The following is a 26943-nucleotide window of genomic DNA, read 5'->3' on the forward strand; positions in this document are numbered from 1 at the left end:
AAAAATATGTCTGGCGTTTGCTGGTTTGAAATGCTAAATTTGTCCTCAGTATGAAAGGGGGATTTATGACAACATAAAAGGGTTTGCTGACAACATGAAGGGGTTATTGGTAAAGGGTTATTAGTGACAACATAAAAGGGTTATTAGTGACAAAATAAATGGGTTATTAGTGACATCATAAATTGATTATTGATGATAACATAAAACAGTTATTAGTGACATTATAAAAGGGTTATGAGTGACAACACAGAAGGGATATATTGACTACATAGAAGGATTATTAGTGACAACACAGATGGGTTAATTGTGACAACACAGAAAGGATACTGGTGACAACATAAAAGGGTTATTGTGGTTTTTGCTAACTACATTAAAGGGATATTTGGGTTGTTGGTGAAAACATAAACGTTCTCAGTCTCCTGCAACTCAATCTCAGCTTAATGAAACAGTCTGATGAAATGGAATACTAGATTTACTCGACTGTGAAAAGGTTAATGATAAGTTTTACCCTCGCACAGCTTTAACGAGATCAGACTGCTGGAGTTGTCTAGACAGTGAAAAGATTAGTACTGGCAGTTTTAAGACTCCCAGGCTCCTATGACTCGCTCTTGGCTGAAGGTAATTGGATGGCATTAGTTGAAATTAAGCAAAATCTGTCCCGACGAAGAGAGGGGTAGTTTAGGCTATTAAATTAATTTCAACGATGGAAACGTAATTAGTAATGCGATATATCTCTTTTATTATGCATTTTTATTTTGAAATTTGTCATAAGTGTTATTGCTCTGTTTTTGCTTGGAAATTTTGCCGCAATTTACTTTTTTGTTGTTTTTTGCATGCTGTTAGATTTATTAGAGTCGTACATTTTTTTTAGCGGTAAATTTACGATAAGTTTATGGAAGCATTTATATTCGTGGTATTTAGTTCCAGAGAAGGCTGTTTTTTAAACTGCCCCCTAATTGTCTTCAACTCTGCATTATCTTTACTTCTAGGTGCCTGTTAACCCAATTCCTACAAGTATTTATTTTCTTTTATTATTATTTGTACCACTGGACGATCTTATATGCTTTGGAGGACATATTCTTGTGAAGGAGTGGATGAAATTGGCATCTAACCCCATCAGTCCAAAAAGGTTCTCATAAGCTGAAGAAAAGTGTGAAGAGGGAGCACAAATAAGAAGAATATCATTGTACTTAAAGGGGTTAGAATGAAGTCAATTGTTCGGTGGTAGTTAAGAAAAAAGAAAGAGAAAATGAAAAAGACAGACAGACAGACAGACAAACACAAAGACAGATGCAAAGACAGATGGAAAGACAGACACAAAGACAGACACACAGACAGACAGACAGACAGACAAACACAAAGACAGATGCAAAGTCAGACACACAGACAGACACAGACAGAGAGAACGAATAATTAATGCAAGAAACACAATTGATGCCGACAGCTATCAATACCAGTACAGCACAACACACACACACACACACACACACACACACACACACACACACACACACACACAAAGTTGAACTTTGACCTTGCCCTATGACCTTGACCTTTAATCTGATCATGTTTTAGCCAACCTTGCCATGTGGCATAATTCCTAGTGTAATCTTTTTCATTTATTATGCATTTCTATTTTGACTTTATCTAAAATTCAAGTAGTTCTAAAAAACTATAGGTCGGCTACTTGGATGACCATTAATACTGTCATCAAGCTCAGTTCGAATCGCATCAATACGTTTTAGGTGAGTAGCGTGTGAGGTGGGAACGTCCGTGGCCCACTCATGCATTCCTCACCAGACCACCGTGACTCCACCCCTCACTAACCACTCAGCTGTTTTGCAGATAATACAATAAATGGATCTTTTACGTTTGGTTATTGTGAAGTATATACAGTATATGTTACACTTAGATATTGTTATTATTGTTGACTAACCTAATTATTATTATTATTGACTAACCTAATTATTATTATTGACTAACCTATCCTAACTTACCGGTACCCTAACTTTTTAAAAAATAATTTCTTCCAAAAAGTAAACTCAAATTTGGAGTCAGCTTTAAAAACTATTAGTGACGTAATTTATGAAAATGGGAGAACGTGCACCAAACATAAAAGATCCGAAAAATCTCTCGTTTTGTGTTTTTATTTTTATCAACGAAGTTTTGTACAAGTAACGGCTCAATGAAAAGTTTATCATTGTACAAGTACTTTTTATTTTGCGTTATAAAGCCTGGATAATTTGTTCTACTGTTATTATGTGAACTTAGACAAATACTTCTACATAAGCATAAGTCACAGTTCAGGTTACTCATACTAACACTTCAGGTCGCCTAGGTGGCAAAGCATTATATTTATGGTTACAGTTAAAAGGGAAAATTAACAGGGGATGGAGGAAACACTGAATTGGGGATAAAGATAAGGGCAGATAAACAGGTAAGTAAAATTCTTGTAAGATTAGCACATACCGTACAATGACTTCTTTTGCAGTTCATTCTTGCTATAGCCAGACGATTTTATTCTGCCCCTCAATGATCCCAGGTAGTCAGGGGTACCTTTCCAGTTCAAAATACACCTAGCTGAACAAAACCGTCAAACGACGAAGAGGATAAAGTAAAATAGCTCATCGGGCAGAAGAGATTAAATATATGGTACTGAGAGTCAATGAAAACGCACCAGCTAATACAGTTGCAGTAACTCTGATACCGTTGCTGTTTCCAACATTGATCTGATTTGGTATGATTATGGACCCATACGACACCCAACTGAACAAGAAGATTCGCTTTGTTCGTGAAGCAGTGTCATAGACATAAAATTATTCTATTCAACCCGTTCCACTCGCTACCTATTGATGGAAATGGAAAACGTGAATGTTTTACGTGTAGGGCGAAGGTTAGGTCGTGTGGTTGTGGAATGCGGTCTGTTAGTTTTTGAAAGACTGCCACCATGCCACGTTTGTCATGCCTTGAACGTCGTCGTGCCTTAGGGATTTTGGAGGGTGGTATGGTGCAACGTGAGGTAGAATGGGTTGTCATCATGCAACGATTGTCAGGCTCATCCAGGGGCATTATGAAACAGGCTCAGTTGACGACCGACAGCGTCATGGAAGAGTACATGCTACAACAGAATGTGGAGACCATCATATTCGGATGCTGCGTCTCCGGGACATATTCCGGTCGGCAGCACAAACAGCAGGGACGTCTGCGTGTTTGGAGGCGATGTAACGAACGTTGTGCTAACTCTTGTGTGAGACAGGGTAATCTCTGGGATAGACCCAGCATCATGGCATGGGCAGGTATTTCAGCCGATTACACCTCTAATGTTCATCGAAGGCAATCTGACGACTCAACAGTACGTCGACAATGTTCTCGGGCCCCATGTGATCTCGTTTCTATGCAACCAACGAGGTGTAACAACGTTGCAACAAGATAACGCTGTCTGCGTGCTGCTCGTGTCACAGCTCAGTTTCTGCAGGCTGAGAATGTCAACATATTGCTATAGATTACCTTCTCACCTGATTTAAACCTAATTGAACATGACATGTGTGGAATTAAATTAAGTGGCGCCTATCATTGCGTGACCCCAAAACACAAAACAGACGACAACTGATCCAGGAAGTTAAATTGGAGTGGGAGAGACTTCCACAGTACACACTGTGCGAACTGGTGTCCAGGATGAGGCGTAGGATTACATCTTCCATGGCTACAGATGGTGGCCACTCCCCCTACTGACTGACACACGTAGTGTGGAATTGCCTGCCTAGGGGTCAGTGACGGATGTACAGTCGCCAAACTTTCCACCTGGGCCACCCAGCCGCGAGAGGTGGGTAATGGGTGCTGGCAACAGTGTATCTGTTTGTTCGTGTGTACATGCTCGACAAAAGTTCGGATCATCAACTCTTTTCGTCCGTAGTGAACCTCCGTTGGAGTCAGAGTTCATTCCATAGATGGCTGGGTACGGAGTTGGGTGGGGAAAAAAATGTCTCAGGAGTAAGGCGGCTCTCCCATCGGCTCAGCCAGTTGCATGAATCTGGTCGCACAGAAAACTGTATGCCACAGATCATGCTGACCTAGGCCAAATAAATATCTATCTATCTATCTATCTATTGCCAGATGCCTCAAGCCCGTTCGGGGTGGCCACAAACAAATCGCCTCCACGTCGCCCTGTCCCCCGCCATTTCACTGCCCTGCTCCCAACTCACACCCCCCTCCCTCATATACCTCTCCACCCCATCCCACTATCTCATCCTCGGCTCCCCTCCACCTCACTCACATACACTCTCTTCGTCAGTCTTTCACCCTCCATCCTCTCCACATGGCCAAACCACCTCAGTGTATTCCTCCTAACGCTTCCTATCACATCCACATCCACACAACAACCCTCCTTTATAATATGACTATATTAATTTTATAATACGGTAATATATATGATGATATAGATATATACTATTGTATATAATACAACAATATATATTATACTATTCTTATCTGGCCTTGGTCCGTGCAACCAGTGGCACACAACAATTCCATGCGACCGGTTTCCTGCACCTGGTCTAGCCGGTGGGAGAGCTACTTAAGGGGTGAGCCATAATCTAAGTAGGGGGGGTCAGCCAGACAGCACGCTGCGTGAGCCCGCGTGACGTCACATCAGCCCTGTGGCGAGCGGGTTCAGTTTGTCCCATTCCGTGCATGAATGAATGAATGGGGACACCATGATCTAGACACCACAGCATCAAGCCCTGGGAGAGAGAGAGAGAGAGAGAGAGAGAGAGAGAGAATGAATATTATATACACCAATAATGATGGTTGTATTTTTTTCACACAAATAAATGATGGAAAGGACATTGATCTCTTCATTTATCCCTCTAAGAGCCATCATAAACATTGCTCGCGTTTTATAGATAGATAGATAGACAGATAGATAGACAGATAGATAGATAGATTGATTGATTGATAGATAGATAGATAGATGAGTGAGAATGTGATCGAATATGTATTTGTGTGTGAAGGTTTTTGTTATTTTGTTTTTTCTTTTCCTTAGTTGTATCGCTAACCCACCTTGGTGGGAAGGTGCAATTAAAAAAAAAAAAAATAGATAGATAAATAGGAGACGCATGAGTTAAGTCCTGCTGTGGAATGTAACAGGCGGACGTTAATGTGATTTATTGACGTATTGAGTATTGTTATGGTAAATGGTTATAAAGACATAAAATATACTATAGGAGAGATGAAACTATGAATGAAACACTGTGGTCGAATCTCAGATAGCGCGTCCAGGCCGACACCAGGCAGCCAGCCTTGAGAGCAAGGATTGGGAAGGCAGTGGGGTGCGTGTGACGTCATGCAGGCGGGGATTCCCCGCTGTCTGGCTGACCTCCCCTACTTATATCATGGGGTGAGCTTGGCATAGTGATGGCCAGGGCAGGCGCCGGACGGGGAGGGGGGGAACGGTTACGATATTCATGCCGTCAGTGATAATAATTGCCGAACTAGTTTTTGATATCCATTAGCATTCTACTAAATATTTGCATTCTTAACAATACTAAACATTTTATTTTCTATGTTGTTTTTACACTGTTACCATAACATGTTAATACACTATCTACTGGAATTGCTTCAAGCCTCTCTCTCTCTCTCACTCTCTCCTTATATCAGTAATTCCATTTCATATGGTGATCGCTTGATACCATTATCGGTATAGGTTGAAGGGGAATGCATTTACCTAACATCTACATCCAGCTACAAGTAAGATTACCTGCCATAATCACATCATGAATGACACTGGCCAATAAACTTTAGAATGATGTTCAGAGACTGTTAACGGTTGCTAATTTCCTCATTGATAGTACTTCAGGTATGTGTTTATATGTGTTCTATGGTGGACCACGGAGAGGTAGGAGGTTAAAATACTGTCACCTCAACAGGCAAAAAGTTTATGCATACCGTTGTCGAATGTGGCTATTATATCAGCTATGATAATGACTTACCGTCTCATATTTCATATGACTATGGCCATTACAGCACACCTTTGTAGTCCGATGATCTAACGAATGGCTGAGTAACACATTACAGGGAAAACTGATTGTGAGCGGTGCCGCTTTTGTGTGAGGTCACACATTTACACGCTTATCGATTATTCACTGAACAACATTATCTCACATAACTGCAAAATGAAGACACCACAGCTACATCAAAGTATGCAAAAGCTTCCAGTCATTTTAAACACAATTGCTATTGATTCATGAATTGTTGGGAGATATATATCACCATTGTCTGTGATATTACTTATGTAATTGGTAAATGCAACATAACGAATATGAAATTATCATTACAAGGTGGAACACTGATTTTTTATATTTTTCATCTATTATTATTATTATTATTATTATTATTTTATTTTTTTAAATCCCAAGAACAGGCGCTTCAGCGCCTGTCACCGAGGCCCGGGGTGCGAGGATTTGTGATGTTGGTTGCTGACTGGCTGCTACTAATACCTAGGTCATAAGATAAGGGCCTGGTGTTTAATAGGAAAAACCCATCTCTTCTGACGGGGTGGAACCACGTCACACGAATCGGCTGGCGGAAGCGTTAACTATCACGTCACCCACAGTACTGTTTCACATACTTAATATATATGAACTATCAAAACAATTGCCGTGTTTGCATTGCAAGCACAGTGATCGACGTAATGATTAAGTGATGAGCCATGGGTTTATCATGAAAAAGAATACGTTTATAAATTTGTAATATATGTAAAGATGTGATCTTTTAGATTATTTTACTTATTGTTTTCAATACTTGCATTATCCAATACTTTCAAGAAGTTCCTTTGAAATTCTGTCGGCTAAAAATTTACTACTGAATATTGGGATGAACTCTGGCTGAGGTTCACTACGGAAGACGAGAGTTGATGATCCGAACTTTCTTCGAGCATATACACACGAACAAACTTATACACTGTTGCCAGCTCCCGTTACCCACCTCTGGCAGCTGGGTGGCCCAGGTGGAAAGTTTGACGACTGTACAGATGACCGTTTATGCAATGAGTTTCTTGTCCTTACGTAAACTAGGACATACTGATGAACTCAATGTGTGAACTACATTTAGATACGTTGAAATTTACAAACAGTACACCATAGGAGTAGACTGTAGCACCAGTCGAGCAGGGCAGTACTCCAGAGGTGGATGGAAAGCTGATGACAGGGATTGCTGGAGCTCCCGTTTCAACAGCCCTCAGGACTAGTTCCTGACCATCCCCCTTTGCTGAACTTTTTCAGTGTCTCAGTTACACAGAGAGTAGGCCAGCATGCTCTCCAGTACAAATTTCTCTAACTATCTTCACCAAACTACATGCACAGTACACACTACACTTCCTATTCAAAATTCAACAAAAATGGCGTCGATTAATCAAGCCTCGGAGTCCCCAGGGGGGGAGGACCATAAATGCCCCCGCCATCTGCCCCTCTCCCGGTGACGACTCGAGGTGCCTGGAACCACTGTCTGACTTCTTCTTCATTTCTGCAACATTCGCGGCCTTTCATCTAACTTTCGCTCTGTTGAGCACCACCTCTCCTCCTCTAAACCTCACCTTCTTTTTCTGACGGACACTCAGCTGTCTGAGGCAACCGACAGCAAACCCTTTTCTGTATCCTCCTACTTTCTCTATACTCATTTCAAAGCCAAAGGTGGCTGTTGTGTATACATACGCAACGACTTATCTTGCTCTCGTGTTCCTGAACTTGATTCTTCTGAATTCTCCACACTCTGGCTTCGGCTTTCCTGTCATTCTCTGACTAAATATACCTGTGCTGTTTACTTATCCCCTAATTCTACTGACTATCAAAAATTCTTCGACTATCTTACTTCTACGATGGAACACATTCTGTCCATTTCTCCTTTCTCTGAAATCTCCATTCTTGGAGATTTCAATGTTCACCACAACCTTTGGCTCTCCTCTCCTTTCACGGATCCACCTGGTGAACAAGCCTACATCTTTTCTATCCTTGATGACCTAGAGCAGCTTGTACAGCACCCTACACGTATCCCTGACCGCCTTGGAGAGAGCTCCAACATACTTGACCTCTTCCTCACAACTAATCCTTCTGCTTACTCTGTTAATCTTTTCTCTCCATCGGGCTCCTCCGATCACAACCTTATTACCTTAACCTGTCCTATCACTCCAGTACGGCCTGTGGACCCTCCAGGGAAACGTCGTCTGTGGCATTTTGGAGCCGCGAACTGGGAGGCCCTCAGGCAGTACTTCTTTGATTTTCCCTGGAATGATTATTGCTTCCATGGCCGTGAGCCATCTGAGTGTGCCTTGCGCATTACGGAGGTTATTCTCTCAGGCATGGAAGCATACATTCCTTTCTCATATCCTTTGACTTATGCAAGAAAGCCTTGGTTTAATCACGCTTGTTCTAATGTTGTCCGCAACAAGGAGAGGGCCTACAAAAGGTACCGGAGCCAACCCACCCCTGAATTACATCATCTTTACGTTTCTGCCCGGAATCGTGCTAAGTCTGTTCTTTGCTCTACTAAAAATAATTTCATCCATACTAAATGCTCTCAACTCTCCAACTCGAATTCTTCCCGCTCCTTCTGGCATCTTGCCAAAAATCTTTCTAACAACTTTACCTCATCATCCTTCCCTCCTCTTTTCTACTCTGATGGTTCTGTAGCTATTTCTTCTACTGATAAAGCAGATCTCTTCGCACAGACTTTCTCCTCCAATTCCACCTTAGACGATTCCGGTGCTGTTCCTCCATCACTTCTCCCCTCTGACTTCCTCATGGCTGACATTAAAATTTCTTCAGTTGATGTATTTTCTGCCATCACTGGCCTCAGTACTAACAAGGCATATGGGCCTGATGGGGTCCCTCCTGTTGTTCTCAAGAACTGTGCTTCTGTGCTTACACCCTGCCTAGGCAAACTATTTCGCCTTTGTCTGTCAACTTGGACCTGTCCTTCTTGCTGGAAGTTTGCTCTCATTCAGCCAGTCCCAAAGAAGGGTGACCACTCCCAACCCTCCAACTATCGTCCAATTGCTTTAACGTCCTGTATTTCAAAAGTTTTCGAGTCAATTCTTAATAGAAAAATTTTAAGGCATCTTTCCTATCACAACCTTCTTTCCGATCGTCAGTATGGGTTCCGTCAGGGACGCTCCACTGGCGATCTTCTCACCTACCTTTCAGACTCCTGGTCATCCTCCTTTCGGGACTTTGGCGAAAGCTCTGCCATTGAACTTGACATCTCAAAGGCTTTCGATCGAGTGTGGCATAAATCTTTAATTTCCAAACTGCCCTCCTACGGTTTCTATCCTTCTATCTGTGCCTTCATCGCTAGCTTCCTTTCTGGTCGTTCTATAGACGCTGTTGTAGACGGCCATCGTTCTTCTAGATCTATCAACAGTGGTGTTCCTCAGTGCTCTGTCCTATCACCAACTCTCTTCCTTTTATTCATCAATGATCTTCTAAGCTGTACATCTAACCCTATCCACTCATACGCTGATGACTCCACCCTTCACCTTTCCATTCGGTTCCCGCAACGCCCATCTCAACAGTTACTTCAAGAAACAAGGGATGTGGCTATGGCACACCTAATGTCTGACTTGGCTCGTATCTCTGACTGGGGTAAAAATAATATGGTTGTCTTTAATGATCTAAGACTCAGTTCTTACACCTATCAACCCGACAAAATCTTCCACAGGCATATCCATTAATGTTTAATAATATTCAGCTTAATCCTGCATCATCCTTGAACATGCTTGGGGTTTCATTTACTCGGGACTTATCTTGGAAAGATCATATTACATCTCTTGTAAAATCTGCTTCCAAGAGATTGGGTGTGCTAAGCCGACTCCGCTCTTTCTTTACCCCTGGACAATTGATGACTCTATACAGGGGTTTTATCCGCCCCTGTGTGGAGTACAACTCTCATGTGTGGGGAGGCTCCCCACATACAGCTCTTCTCAATAGGGTGGAGTCAAAGGCTTTTCGTCTCATTAACTCTCCTCCTCTTACTGACTCCCTTCAACCTCTGTCTCTTCGCCGCACTGTTGCATCTTTATCTCTTTTCTATCGCTACTTTAATGGTCACTGCTCCTCTGAACTGTCTGCTTGCATTCCTCCACCTCTACGACGGGCGCGTAGCACCCATCTGGCAGCAAACTCTCATCCCTTTTCTGTCCAACTCTCTAATGCAAGAGTTAACCATTACTCCCAGTCTTTCATTTATGCAACAGGTCAGCTCTGGAACTGTCTCCCTCTATCTGTATTTCCTGCTGCCTAGGATCTCCAGTCTTTCAAACGCAGTGTGTCCAGGCATCTCAAAATGATCGGATCTTGAATTTGGCTCTCTATTGTATTTTGTTTTTCTCTTGGAGGGAACTGTTACTGCAGGCTCATGGCCTTTGGTTCCTTCTTCCTCGCATATATAAAAAAAAAAAAAAGGTAACCTAACTATGAGTTTTCATTGGCTCACAGTTTATTTCAGTATACACCTGACATCTTCAATGTATTCATCTCAGTCAAGTAGAATAAAACGCCCCTTGATCGAACTCCACATGGCTTTCGACTGAAATGAAGAGGTTTAGGGATCTTTGTCAAGTAAAATAGACGGACTAAAGGATTTCCATTCTATCATCAGAAGGGCCCGGCCAAAACGAAAGACCATTCCTACCACTCCTCGCCCATTTACCCATCAGTGAGGCCTTGGTAAATCTCAGTGGGGCTCCAACGTCCCTCCTCTATGACTATTACCCGACGACACATAAACGCGACCAGACGACACAGGAGCAACAGACAAGAACATAAAACTAATTGAACTAATGGACAAAAAAGGTAACTGAGTAGCATCCCAGAAGTGAAATGGAAGAGGCAGAAAGACAAGATGAGTAATAAACTTCAGAGATTTCCTTGGGATTGTAAGGAATAGGTTAAGAGCCAAGAGTTCCAACCGGAAAAAGAGTAGAGAGGCCTTCATTCTTCAATGGAAATTATGCTATCTATCTATCTATTGCCAGACGCCTCAATCCCGTTCGGGGTGGCCACAAACAAATCGCCTCCACGTCGCTCTGTCCCCCGCCATTTCACTGCTCCGCTTCCAACTCAGACCCCCCTCTCTCATATACCTCTCCACCCCATCCCTCCATCTCATCCTCTGCCTCCCCCTCCCTCTTCCCCCCCTCCACCTCACTCATATACACTCTCTTCGTCAGTCTTTCACCCTCCATCCTCTCCACATGGCCAAACCACCTCAGTGTATTCCTCCTAGTGCTTCCTATCACATCTACATCCACACCACAACGCTTCTTTATATCCTCATTCGTCAGCCTGTCTCTCCATGTGACTCCACAGGCTCCTCTTAAATAAATCATTTCCACTGCTCTCACTCTTGACTTGTGTCCTTCCAGCAACGTCCAAGCTTCACTTCCATACGTTAGAATTGGTATCACAATACTGTCATGTAGTAACTTTTTCACTTCCATGCTCACTTCCCTGCTTCTTATCACTGCTTTCAAGGAACCAGCAACCTTTATTCCCTGCTGTACCCTTTCAAGTACTTCACCCTCCAAACCTCCATCCTTACTCATCACACTACCCAAGTACTTAAACGTACTCACATTTTCCAACTCCTCACTATCCAATCTCGCTGTACATTCACTGACTTCACCTCTCTCAAAGACCATCACTTTACTCTTCCCTACATTCACCTTTAGATTCCGTTTCTTACACACTCTCCCAAACTCATCCACCAAGCCTTGCAGCTCTCCTTCGTCTTCACTCAACAACACAGTATCATCTGCAAACAACAGTACAGGGAGTTTCCAAACACTACCCTCTCTCACCAGGGCCACTCCAACATCCACCTCTTTTATTCCCCATCCATGTACAGATTGAACAACAATGGAGACATGACACATCCCTGTTTCAACGCAACCTTCAAAGAGAAAAATTCACTCAGTTCACCATCCACACGAACTGCAGCCTTAGCATCATCATACATACTCTTCACAGCATTCAACAACTTTCCATCTACTCCAGATATTCTTAATACTTTCCACAATCCTTGTCTATCCACCCTGTCATATGCTTTCTCGAAATCCATGAAAGCCGCATACAACTTCTTTCCCTTCTCTAGAAACTTTTCCACTAAAGATCTAAGAATGAATATCTGATCTACACAACCTCTTCCCTTCCTAAAGCCTCCCTTTCTTCTCCAACTAATTCCTCAGAGAAAACTCTGTTAATAAGTATCCTACCATACACTTTTCCTATTATACTAAGAAGACAGATGCCCCTATTTTTTTTTTTTTTTTTACGTGTCCGACTCTGGGCAGAGGCTCAGGGCCTATTTCTTGGGGGGAGTGGCCTATCCCAAGGCCCAGTAGTCCTCCTCCACCTCCACATGTCACCACTTCGGCGCTAACACCCACCGTCCATATTGAATACGTGCTAGGGCTGTCTTATACAGGACTGGTGTACTGGTATTAGCGGGGGTACTTTTACGACATGTAGGCGGGTCATCTGGTAGATCAGGAAAGTCTGCTTTTTAATAAATTCATATCCTTAAGCTGTTCCCTGCCACAGCCGGGATTCGATCCTGGGTCCATCAGGACTGCAAGCCGCCTCTCTACCGATTCAGCCACCGCCTCCCCCACACACTTCTTTTTCCCCTTTTCCTTTGTACAAGGGAATAATTATACCTGACTTCCAATCCTCCGGGACTCTACCTTCCTCCCAGGCCAATCTGCACATTTTTCACATCCATTCTACTACTATCTCTCCCTCATACTTCAGCATTTCACCACACACTCCATCAATTCCTGGGGCTTTCCCCAATTTAACTTTCTTCAGTGCTTCCGCAACTTCTATCCTACTGATTTCTTCCTGTCTTTTCACCTCCCTCCTTCTCCCAGCCATTCCCCAGCCACTTATACTCGCATTACTTCCATCCTCTATGTTCAACAATTCCTTAAGTTCTCTCCATCTGCTCACTTTTTCTCCCTTCTCCACTAGTAATCTACCATTATCATCTTTCACTCCCCTGCTAACTTCACTTCCACCCTGTCTTACTCTTTTCACCTCTTTCCAGAATATTTTCTTACAGTCCCTCCACTTTACACTCAAGTTCCTTTCAAATTTCTCATCCGCTCCCTTCTTACTCTGTCTTACTAATCTTTTCACCTCTCTCTTTCTTTCTACATATAACTCTCTCTTCCGCCTCTCAACTTCTTCCACGCCACTATTTCTCATCCATTCATTGTATGCTTTCTTCTTTTGTGCCACAGCCTGTCTCACCTCTTCATTCCACCACGCTGTTCCTTGCACACCCCTCCGTCTTCTCTTCATCCCACACACCACATCACATGCTGCACATATTTCTTCTGTAAATATCCTGCACACACCTTCCACGTCTCCCATCTGCTCCAGTTCATATTTGCCCAATCGTTCGTTCAATTCTCTCTTATACTCTGCCTTTTTCTCATCCTCTTGTAACCTTTCCACTCTCCTTACAAATACTCCTTCTTCCCGTCCTTCCCTTCTTCTATTTCTCCATTCTAATTGGACCTTGAATCTGGCCACCACGAAGTAGTGGTCAGAAAGTCCACTCCCCCGACCTCTATAAGCTCTTGCATCCATTACACATTTTCGCATCCTTCCATCCACACACACATAATCAATCATTGCCTTCCCTTCATTCAGTTCACCGCCCACCCTTCCCATCACTCGCCATGTATACCTGTGGATCATTTTGTGCCTGAAGAGGGTATTGGCTATCACCAACCCCCTCCCAGCACAAATGTCCACTAACGCACTGCCATTCTCATCTATCTCAGCAGGCACACCCCACTCAACAACTATCCCATCCACCTTCACATTCCCTACTTTACCATTCATATCACCGATCAAAAACAATCTCTCATTCCTTCCAAACTTTTCCATGCACACTTCTACATTTGTCCAGAACTCATCTCTCACTCTGCTTGCACGATCTTGCGTTGGCGCATACACACACACAATCGCCCACATTTGTATTCCAACTTTCAATCTTACCCACACAATCCTTGACCCAACTGATTCATACTGTCTTATGCTCTTCTTCCATCTTTTACTCACAACTATACATACTCCTTCTTTTGCCCTCTCATTCTCACCTACTCCTGCACATATACCCCATCCATACTCCCATTCTCTCACACTCTCACCTCTCCATTTCGTTTCAGTTATTCCGCATACAACTTTCGCACCCTCAAGCACCTGGACAATCTCTCTCTCTTTCACATCATTCGTTCCCCTTACATTCCAAGTTCCGATTGCCATGTCCTTTGTCCGGTCCTTGGTCGTCAACTCTTGGTCAGTCCTTGTCCGAGGCTTATTGTTTGTCTTTTTAGTTAGTTGTTTTCCGGGAGGGGCACTAACACTCCGCCAACCCTTTTAGTCACCTTTTACGAGCAGGGATACTGGGGGAGTATTCTTGAAAATCCCACTACCCCAGTGATGATGATGACGATGATGGTGATGATAATAACGATGATATTGACGATGAGGCTAATAATGATGAACTTATTATGACAGGCAACGAATACAAAGCTCATTTTTACAGTTGGTACATTGTGGTAGGTGGAGGCACTCACCATCCACTTACTCAATGTAGTGCTGCTCTCGGATGTCTGCCCTGTCCTCTCCTCCATCCTTCCTTCCTTCCATCTTCTTCTGTCATTCTTTCCTTCATTCTTTCCTCGTCTTTCTGCCTGCGGGTGACTTTACACTCCCTCTTCTGTCTTTCATTCCTTCATTCTTTCCTCTTTCTTCTGCCCGTGGGCGACTCTACACTGAGTGACAAGCCAAATGGTTTCCTGTACACCAGGAAACCATTTACTATGCTGGGTGGTAACCATATAACCAAATTTTGGCGCCTGGTGGTTTAGTGGGTAATTATTGTGCTCCAATCGGATTGAGCCGGTGAAGGTTTATATCCAAGGGAGTGGTTGGGGTTTATTGCTCACGTAATGCCACTCAGGGATGAGTGAGGTTGGTTATTCTCATCTTAAATGTCAGGACCAACTGCCTAGCCCCGGGCTCCTACGCCCCTCATGGTGCAACGTAGGATTGGATGATGGATGGATGGACAAGTAAATCAAAACATTATAACTAACATTCCATACCTATTATAGTGAACAACTCTGACTTTTACAGCTTCAGTGTAATAATATACATTGTCTTTCAACATCAACAGAAACGTGATTAAAGAATAGCCACACAAAAAGCCACACGGGAATCATAATTCATTTAAAAGGAATATGATGAAAGTGTAGGCGGGGAGAGAGAGAGAGAGAGAGAGAGAGAGAATCATGCGTTTTTGCCTAATAAATTCTGTATTTATCAGCGTGTGTGTGTGTGTGTGTGTGTGTGTGTGTGTGTGTGTGTGTGTGTGTGTGTGTGTGTGTGTGTGTGTGTGTGTGTGTGTGTGTGTGTGTGTGTGTGTGTGTGTGTGTGTGTGTGTGTGTGTGTGTGTGTGTGTGTGTGTGTGTGTGTGTGTGTGTGTGTACTGTGTGGGGGGATGGGGGTATCTGTGTGAGTGTGGGTGTGTGGATGTCTGTGGTTGAGCGTAGGAGTATGTACGTACAATAGGCATAATAAGTATTCATGTACTGTATTTATGTATGTGTAAGTGTGTGTGTGTGTGTGTGTGTGTGTGTGTGTGTGTGTGTGTGTGTGTGTGTGTGTGTGTGTGTGTGTGTGTGTGTGTGTGAGTGTGTGAGTGTGTGTGTGTGTGAGTGTATGTGTGTGTGTGCGCGCGCTCGCTCGCGCTTATGTGTGTGTGTGTGTGTGTGTGTGTGTGTGTGTGTGTGTGTGTGTGTGTGTGTGTCTGTTTGTCTGTCTGTCTGTCTGTCTGTGTCTGTGTATGCGCTCGCGCATGTGTGTGTGTGTGTGTGTGTGTGTGTGTGTGTGTGTGTGTGTGTGTGTGTGTGAGGGCTACTATCTCTCAGAAAAAAATCATTATTCACGTGAACGTTGGACTCCACAAGAAGAAGAGCGATTCGAGCAGTATTGGTATTCCATAATTATGTAGGAGTATGATGATGTATGTGTCCAGATGTATAGCTGTTGTTTGATACAGTTGCTGAGAGACTTCCTTTTTGTGTACCGTACAGAGTATTTGTAAACTCAGCATAACGCGCCTGTCGCCTGCCACTCCTGATCATCCCTTGGTGCTCTCTCAGCGACTTAGTAATAGTTAGAAGGTACCTAGACGCCAAGCGAGTAGGAGTAGCCTAATAGTTAGAAGGTACCTAGACGCCAAGGGAGTAGGAGTAATAGAAGGTACCTAGACGCCAAGGGAGTAGGAGTATTAGAAGATACCTAGACGCTAAGGGAGTAGGAGTATTAGTTAGTAAGTACCTAGACGCCAAGGGAGTAGGAGTATTAGTTAGTAAGTACCTAGACGCCAAGGGAGTAGGAGTAATAGTTAGAAGGTACGTAGACGCCAAGGGAGTAGGAGTAATAGTTAGAAGGTACGTAGACGCAAAGGGAGTAGGAGTAATAGTTACAAGGTACGTAGACGCAAAGGGAGTAGGAGTAATAGAAGGTACACAAGGGAGTAGGAGTAATAGTTACAAGGTACCTAGACGCCAAGGGAGTAGGAGTAATAGTTACAAGGTACGTAGACGCCAAGGGAGTAGGATTAATAGTTACAAGGTACGTAGACGCAAAGGGAGTAGGAGTAATAGTTACAAGGTACGTAGACACAAAGGGAGTAGGAGTAATAGTTAGAAGGTACGTAGACGCCAAGGGAGTAAGAGTAATAGTTACAAGGTACACAAGGGAGTACTAGAAGGTACACAAGGGAGTAGGAGTAATAGAAGGTACACAAGGGAGTAGGAGTAATAGAAGGTACACAAGGGAGTAGGAGTAATAGAAGGTACACAAGGGAGTAGGAGTAATAGAAGGTACACAAGGGAGTAGGAGTAATAGAAGGTACACAAGGGAGTAGGAGTAATAGAAGGTACACAAGGGAGTAGGAGTAATAGAAGGTACACAAGGGAGTAGGAGTAATAGAAGGTACACAAGGGAGTAGGAGTAATAGAAGGTACACAAGGGAGTAGGAGTAATAGAAGGTACACAAGGGAGTAGGAGTAATAGAAGGTACACAAGGGAGTAGGAGTAATAGAAGGTACACAAGGGAGTAGGAGTAATAGAAGGTACACAAGGGAGTAGGAGTAATAGAAGGTACACAAGGGAGTAGGAGTAATAGAAGGTACACAAGGGAGTAGGAGTAATAGAAGGTACACAAGGGAGTAGGAGTAATAGAAGGTACACAAGGGAGTAGGAGTAATAGAAGGTACACAAGGGAGTAGGAGCAATAGAAGGTACACAAGGGAGTAGGAGTAATACAAGGTACGTAGACGCCAAGGGAGTAGGACGTACTATACCTACTGTTCAGGAAACAGCCAAGAAGTCGGGGAGAAGCTTTACAACCCGAGTTACTGTGTGTGTCTGTCATCACTCAGTTCTTACTACACTAAATCTGGCTGAGTCTACATGTGTGTGTGTGTGTGTGTGTGTGTGTGTGTGTGTGTGTGTGTGTATAGGAAGGGTATGTATGTGTGTACTGAGATGTGTTTACATGTGTATAGCTGTGTGCGTGTGTGTGTGTGTATGTGTGCACGTGCGCATCGGGGGGGGGGGTGAGTGTGCAAGTTTTAATGTGGCGTCAGTGTCAATCTAGCAGACTGACGGCAGTTGTCACGTGTCACACTCAGGAGAAAAAGAGAGACTTGGAGAGATGGAGAGGCGGAGGAGGAGGAGGAGGAGGAGGAGGAGGAGGAGGAGGAGGAGGAGAGGAAGGATGATGTAATAATAATAATAATAATAATAATAAAAATAATAATAATGATAATAATAATAGTACTAGTAATAATAATAATCGTGTTAATGGCAGTATAATAATACAGGCCTGTAGCCAGACTTTTCAAAGGAGGGTGGGGGGTGTTTTCTGCTGAATCTTGATTACATAGCCCAGCAGTCGGCTGTTCAAGTACGTTCTGCGTGCTTGCTATGGGGGTCTGGGTGTATGCATAAGCGACGCTGAGAAGCAGCACCAAACTTCTAGACAACGGACAGTGACTCTTTTTGCAGTGACAAACAGACGAGAAAGTGATCCTTTAGGCTGGTAGGGGGGTCGTCCAACCCTCTCGACCCCCTTCCCCCCCTGGCTACTGGCCTGAAGTAGTAGTAGTAGTAGTAGTATTAGCAGCAGCAGCAGCAGTAGTAGTAGTAATTACGAAAAGTTACAATAATGGTAATACTAATTCTTATACTAAAGGATTTTTATTTTATTATCATTTTTATTATATATTATTATTATTATTATTATTATTATTATTATTATTATTATTATTATTATTATTATTATCATTATTATTATTATTATTATTATTATTATTATTATTGTTATTATTATTATCATTATTATTATTATTATTATTATTATTATTATTATTATTATTATTATTATTATTTTTATTATTATTATTATTATTTATTATTATTATTGCTAGTAGTAGTACTACAGTAGTAGTAATAGTAGTAGTAGTAGTGATGCCGTTGTCAAGGGAAAGGATTTGTAGAACTAGACAGAAGAGGGCTCGAGGGATGATGAATGGAGAACAAGGGCTGGAGAGGGGAGGTGAAGGAAAAAAAGAGGGAAAGGGAAATGTAGAGGAATAGGTGAGAGAAAGCATCTGTTTATACCTACCATCACATTTATTAATTCATCTATCTATTAATTTCTATCTGTCTATCTACGTATATTTGTCTATCCGTTATTCTATCTCTCTGTCTTATTCTGTATCTACCTTTGTGTCCAAATACTTGCTATGAAACTATCAATATCTCGACTTAGCATATCGTTTTGTCTGTCTTTATGTACCTCTCTCTCTCTCTCTCTCTCTCTCTCTCTCTCTGGTGTCACATTCGCTGACAGGTGACAGCGAGCAAAGGACTGGCAAGCATTTTCTGTCCCTCCTCGGTAACAACCCTTCTGCCACGATAAAATGCTTGGAAGGGGACTGAAGGGGTGCTGTGCAGAGGGGAGAGGGGGTGGACAAAGACGAGGGAAAATTGGACAGGAAAAGAATGACAGTAATGAGACGGTGTAAAGTGAATGGGGATAACAAGAGGAAGAAAAAGAGCAAGAAGTAAGGGAAGAAGAACGGTAGGATGAAAGGGAAGGGAAGAAGAGGAAGAGGAAATGGAAGAAGATGGAAAAGAAGAAAATGACGAAGAAGAAGAGAAGGAAGAGGGATCAGAGGACAAAGATGAAGAGGAAAAGGAAAAATATGAGTAGGATGAGAATGGAGGAAGAAAAAGGGATGATGATGATGATGATGATGAAGATTAAGCTGAAGATGAGTTTTGGATAGACTGAGAGAACCAGCTACTGATTTATTGCTGCAGCAGGTGTATAGGGGCTTTGGGAGAGGCAATTTTTTCTAAGACATTTCAGACGAAAGTGATGAGTTGCTTTTTCCTGAGTGGTACTGTATGAGAAATATCCCAGCTACCCCTCAATGTAAACGTTTATGGGTTTCATCCATTTGGTGGACCTTAATCCACTAAATTACCAGGCGCCCATTTGGCTATGAAGTTGCCATCCAATGTAGCAAATGGCTTCATGAGATACAAGAAACATTTTTGTTTGTCACTCAATGTAGAGTCACCTGAGGGTAGCACTAGGCTAAGGGGAAAGGTAAGAGTTTTTGCCTGTTATAGCTCACACTGAAAGGATTAAATAGACAAATTATAGGTGGGAAAACAACTGTGGGATCAATGACCCATCAGATTGACCGATAAAGATGTCAAAATATGTCTGGCTAAGAGCCACATAAAGGACATTGATATTACCATATCCAAAATAGTGACTGCATTATAAGGTGGAAGAATGACGAAATGTTGAAGAAGTAGAAGTATTGAATTATAACTTAAGCAGGGAATGTATTACCGGTCCAGAATGACGACAAAAAGCTGTAGGCAGTAAATGCATCGTCTGCTTCGGTATGCAGATGGATTTATGATGGTGAAGAAAGCAATGTTGTTGATGCATGTGATGTATCCGGGTCCAGTCTTCACTTAATCTAAGGCTTCGTTCATATCAAATGCTTGCTGGCATGTGAGGGAGTTTGGCATCACTACAACTCAAAAAAGGATGGGACGAGGGCGAGTGTGGGCGAGAACCATGGATTTCAGTGATACAGATTGCCCACCCGCGTCAGCAAGCATTTGGTGTGGACGAACAGTAAATGGTACCTTTACACAATTCTACCTCCTTGACATCGGAAAACACGTCGCTGTTACGGTAAAACATTTCATACCAAACTCTTATTTATTCATTAGTAGGTACTATAGTAAATAATACTGACAACTTCACTACAGCGAGAAACGTAGAAAATCTAATACCATAGCTAATATAATGAATACAAACATTATATATCACAGTAATCTGAAAACAGGCGTTGCAGTATCAGTCCCATGCGAGATGTAAGGTATTATGTAAACTCGATTTTTTTTTTTTTATTACAATTCAGGAAAGGCAGAGAGAGAGAGAGAGAGAGAGAGAGAATGGAAGAAAAGCCAGTTAAAAGAAAGGAGGACGTATCATATGGAAGTAAGAGCCGAAAAGGACAAACTTCTTCAGCTCTATGACGTAATTACTCGTTCGTTCTTGGTATTTTCAGACGATTTTATTCAGGTATGGAGAGATTTTTAGCTGGAAGGGTTAGATGCAGTCATAACAAACTCCTTCGCTACTGCAGATTGTGGCGTGGATGTGGATGTGATAGAAAGCGTTAGGAGAAATACACTGAGGTGGTTTAGCCATGTGGAGAGAATGGAGAGCGGGCGACTAACGGGGAGAGAGTATCTGAGTGAGGTGGAGGGGGAGAGGGGAGACCGAGGATGAGATGGGGGGATGGAGTGGAGACGTATATGAGAGAGGGGTGTGTAAGCTAGGGGGAGGGCAGCGAAATGGCAGGGGACAGGGTGACATGGAGGCGATTTGTTTGTGGCCACCTCTTGCGAAATGGCAGGGGACAGGGCGACATGGAGGCGATTTGTTTGTGGCCACCTCTTACGGGATTGAGGCGTCTGGCTATAGAAGGATAGATACACTAGTACAGGTCCTTCGTAGGCACAGCAAAAATAGCTTGAAGGTAGCAGGCAATATTATATGAAATGCGTCAGGGGAGTTGATGGGACTAACTTTTGATTATTAGAATTTCTTTCACCTGAACTAAATCGCCTGTGATTAGCTTGTACACAACTGTTTGAAGTTCCAATAGCAGAGAACAAGTAAAAGTGAAGGTGGCGGTTGACATCTTAAGTTGTTTAGTGTCAGTGCTCATCTATGCAATTTAGACCTTGGAACCTGTGGCGGGTAATTCACTCACCGTCTTGGTATACACGTCCAGGGCTAATGCATCATCCAGGTTACCTCAGTTATCTTCCCTTGGTGTTAAGTCAGGTACAGGAGTGATTTACCTACTAACCAAGAAGGATTTGAGCGACACCTGACTTGAGTGAAACCAGCTGTCAGAACTAGTGGTCGTATATACAAATCTTAAATCGCAAAGTGGATGGCAAACCTCTAATTACAGGTCATTTATGGAACCCCTGTAGTTATTAGGTAGTCAGCCTGCATCCCATACTACTGAACGCAGTCAGCAATAATATATAAAGGCCAAAAAACGTTCCATCATCATCACCTACTTCGAAAATCACCATAAAAAAAATGAAGGGCTGCATGTCATTTTGCGATTTCAGATTTGCACATACGACCCTAGGAATAGAAACTGGTATAAATCTGCCACCACCTTCGTAGATAGCAATGTTAGCCACTCAGTCACAGCGGAGATCTAGAGAATATTATTTGAATTAATTATCAAACCTTCCACTGCAAGGATTTGTGTCAGGTGAATCCAGTCTTGTGGTTTAATCCTCCTTAAAGTGACACAGTGCTCCAGCCTCAGTGAAGAGTTCAAGAAAGGATAAAGTAAGAGAAAGAATAGACGAATAAAGAGCAGAGAGAGAGAGAGAGAGAGAGCGGAGGGGGAGGGATAACTAATGTGGTGACCGGAAAATGGAATTGGATGTTAGAGTGGCGGGGGAAAGAAACGAGCTGGCAGGGGAAAACAGGGGAAAACGAGGTGATAAGGGAAAAGAGAGACGACAGGGGAATATATTGAGATGACAGGGAAAAACTAGAGGACAGGGAAGATTATATAAACAGGGAAGAAATTATGTAGCAGGGGAAAATACAGGTGTCAGGGAAAGATGGTAAGTGGCAGGGGAAATAAGGTTAGTGGCAGCGGAAAATCGTGATGGCAGAGGAAAACAGGATGCGAAGGAAAGAAACAGGGTGGCAGGGAGAAAAGAGAGTGGCAAAGAACAGCCTAAGTACGGGGGAAGAAATGGGATGAAAAGGAAGAAACTAAGCAGCAGAGGAAGGAAAAATTGATAGGGGAAAGGGAAAATTGATAGGGAAATGGATACAGAAGCAAGGAAATTTGGCGGCAGGAAAAGAATAGAGTTAAAGGGAAAAAGAATAATAGCAGAAGAAGAATAAAAAGGCAAGGGAAATAGAGTGGCAGGGAAAGATCAAAGGGACAGGGGAAATTTAATATAGCTGAGAAAAAGTAGTGAAAGAGCAGAATCTTGGGGCAGAGGAAAGAAACGAGTTGACAGGGAAAGAAAGTGGTTTGTAGAGTAAGTAGCACACGTAAGGGGAAGAAAATAACAAAGATAATAATGTGCATCAAATGGAGTCAGGGAATTTAATAGAATGGAAGGAAAAAAAGTAGAATATCAAGGAAAAAGGAAGACAGTACGGGAGTAACTTGGATAGTAGGGTATTAGAGACGGACAGGATAGTACGAGACTAGCTAGGAATTGATAGTATTATGGGAAAGAATAGAGTGGCAGGGTGTAAAATGAGGCAACAGGTAAAAAAAAGAATGAAATGGCTGCAGATATAATGAGTTAGTAGGGAAAACGAGGCATGTAGTGGAAAGAATAGGGTGGCAGGGAGGAAAATAGCAAGGGAAAGAATGGGATAGCAAGGAAGAAACTAGAATGACGGAAAATGAGCGGGTAATAAAAGTAATGAACAGGGTGGCGAGGGAGAAAATAATATCAGAGGAAATAATAGTGATAGGAGAAAGATATGGGGGGACAGGTGAAGAACACTAGCAAAGGGGCAAAAAAATATGATGGCTAGGAGGAAACAAGGAAACAGGGAAGAAACGATGTGACGCAAAAAATAATAATAATAATAATAAAACGAAGGGAGAGAAAGGAGGAAGAAAATGGGAAAAGAGTCCCAGAGAAAGAAATACGATAGAGAGTTAACTTCAGTAATGTGGTGCCTGGGAAAATGGAACTGAATGCTCGAGGGAGGGAAAGAAAGTGGGGTGGATACGGGCTGGTTGGAAGGTTGTATGGAAGTGGCTGGAGTAGTCATCTGCTGTTTGAAAGGACCTGAGTTTGATCTCATGCTGGAGTATAGAGCAGTTTGATTATTTGAATTTCATATAGCAGACTTATGTTCCACAAGACGCACAGATATGCTTTATAAAAAAAAAATCCACTAACACTATAAAACAAATCCCTACTGAGACAACCTAGGATGGTGGGTATGGTGACATGTGCAGGTGTGGGGCTGAACCGCAGTGAAGGGACTGTCAATCTGTCAGGAGTAAGACGCATAACATAAGCAAACCATAACACAGTGTAAAATTATCAAGAAAATGTATTATTATTCCTGTTGATGTTCCTGGCTCATTCAAACCTGAACCCGATTGACTGCAGGTTGATGTTAGCTTTCTCATGCAGTCAATCTTTCTTCTTTCCGGCGATGGGGGGGGAGTTGAAGGACGTCTGTATAACTAGGCAGAAGAATTGCACGCTTATATCGGTGTCATCACAAGAAAGCCTTTGTCCTGGCGCCAAGAATATATTACGAATAATAAAAAAAAAATAGACATAACCATGAGACAAAGCGCCAGAAAACTTAGATGGCCCACTTAATATTATTGTTAGGCCGTGAATCTGTTGAGCCAATCAGAGAAAGTGAGAATTAACTGAGCTACACATATTTGACTGTGGAGGATTTGAGAGATTAACGTTGTTGAGTTTCATAGGCTTTGTGAATATTGCAAGATTAAGTTTCCTGTCCTGCCTCTGTCTCGGTCTCTGTCGTTTGTGTGTGTGTGTGTGTGTGTGTGTGTGTGTGTGTGTGTGTTTTGTACGTGTGTGTGTTGTAGGTGTGTGTGTTTTGCGTGTTGTGTGTGTGTGTGTGTGTGTGTGTGTGTGTGTGTGTGTGTGTGTGTGTGTGTGTGTGTGTGTGTGTGTGTGTGTGTGTGTGTGTGTGTGTGTGTGTGTTCATTAACTTTCTAGATTTCGTTTGGTCCAGGAGTTAACTATGTAACTTTTCTTCTTTCCATCGTTTTCTCACATTCACTCACGCCTCTCAGTTTTCCTCACCATTCACCCTCTTCTGTGTTTGTCTGTTACACGTAAACACGCACGCACGCACGCAAACATAAATACAAAATCACACACACACGCACACACACACACACACACACACACACACACACACACACACACACACACACACAAAACCAGCATCACTAAGGAAATCTTATCTCGCACTATTGTGTAACCTTCTCCTCTTGTGTCGTACCTACTTTATTGTGATGATGATGATGATGATGAGGAGGAGGAGGAGCACAATGACGGTAATGATGATAAATTTACTTATAATTTTATCAGACTCACACAGGCGTCTCTCTCACAGCCAAAACATAGCCAGGTTAAAGAGATGAGTGAGGTGCGATGTGTGTTGACGGGGATGCTGTGAGTCACCTGAGAGTAGGAATATAATTGTATCAGCGTGATGTAGTCCCTTAATGGGGTTGAAATTGTGTGTGAGAGAGAGAGAGAGAGAGAGAGAGAGAGAGAGAGAGAGAGAGAGAGAGAGAGAGGTGGAGGGAGGGGAACGTATCCAGGCGTGTAGGGGAGGGGTTTCCAAGGCATAAAATTTTGAGAGGATGGAAGGGTAAAGACAAAACACACACACACACACACACACACACACACACACACACACACACACACACACACACACACACACACACACACACACACACACACACACACACACAGACGAAAAATATTATTAAATCTGAAAGGGACTTTATCAATATTTTTAGAATTTGGATTCCCCCTTTTAAAAGCATATTTGCTGTATCTTAAAAAAAAAATGTATATTCCATGAGAGAGAGAGAGAGAGAGAGAGAGAGAGAGAGAGAGGATAAGGAGAAAGTGGGTGAATGTGGAGAAAACGGAGTCGTAAATTAGAAGACTGTGGGGCTAAACAAAATCCAAGAAGCTAATGGAGAGAGAGAGAGAGAGAGAGAGAGAGAGAGAGAGGCAGACAGAGAGACAGACAGACAGAAAATATATACAAAAAAACACCCCTCAGTCTCAACCTCTCCCATTCCAGACCAAACACCGTCCAGAAACCAAAGATTGTATCGAGTCCAAAAACACGTTCAAACACGTAATGATTCGCCTTTGAGAAGTCTGGCCACGCGAACCACGAGTCCAAGGGTCCGAGGCAACAAGTCCAGATCGATCCCTTATAATCGCCCTCGTGGTAGTTGGGTTTAAGGGTCAATTTTAACCTACCCTCGATCGCGTGGTTTTGGACTTTATCGTGAGGCTCCTAAGGTGACAGCTTAAAATTTCAGATTTCCTCCCTGGATTTGGAATGGGTGGGTTTTATTTATTTATTATTGGGAGAGAGAGAGAGAGAGAGAGAGAGAGAGAGAGAGGGAGGGAGGGAAGGAGAGAGAGAGAGAGAGAGAGAGAGAGAGAGTGGTGGGGGGAAGGGAGAGGAGAGGGGAGAAAGGGGAGAGCGAGTGGGTGAGAAGGACGGGGGAGAGATTGGGAGGATATAGAGAAGGAGGAAAAGGGAAGAGCGTTATAGGAGTGTTGAGGAATGAAGAGCGTTTAAAAGAAAGGAAAATGAATCTTTCTCTATTCTTTGTCACTGTAATTCACTCAAAAAATGATTTAATTTTCCATCAATGAGGCAACTGTTAAATCAATCACAACATTGATAATATTTTGTATTGTTCGTGGAATCACTCTCGAAATTTTTAGTTACATAATCACATTAACTCCTTATATTATTCAATAAATTTCCAATCTCTCAACTTCCTTTGCCACAAAGCGGAATGAAAGTCTCTGGAGTTAGCTGGAGTTGATCATTGCATTAATGGTACCCCTGCTTTGGAAATGGATTATTTCTGACAGCGATGATCATTGTGTCTTATCTTACGCATTGAAATACACTCACATAACGTGTGAACCAAAATTTATATAATTTGTATATTCTGTACACAATTTTCCTTCAAGTGATATAGCAGTCTTTTTTTTTTCTTTTTTCGTTTCAGCAGATATCCGAAGACTGACGATGATACCGAAAATTTTACTGTGTCATTTTATACACTGAACCACTATCACAACCAGCAGACCTAAATTTTCATGTAATCTCTGCAGTTCCATCAAATATCTAGAAACATTTTATTTGTTTGATAGCTCAGGAAATGATGACATAAACTTTTCCATTTCACTGGCAGTTCATGTCGCCTTAACTGTAATATTATTTTATGCTTCAAACCAATTTTCCCAAAACTTATACCTCTGAATTTCCAATATCTTTTCCAATATCATAAATCCTTAATGACGTTTGTTAGTAAAGTTTTTGATCTTTTGTCAGTCGAAATTTGACAAGGTAAGGGTGATATTACTGCCTGTTATTTTATTCATTGAGGGAAATTACTCTGAAAACCTATGACCCTTAATACTCCCAAAT

This window comes from Coenobita brevimanus, chromosome 2, assembly GCF_032717465.1.
Source record: "Coenobita brevimanus isolate Jiangsu-jjx chromosome 2, ASM3271746v2, whole genome shotgun sequence".
NCBI lineage: Eukaryota > Metazoa > Arthropoda > Malacostraca > Decapoda > Coenobitidae > Coenobita > Coenobita brevimanus.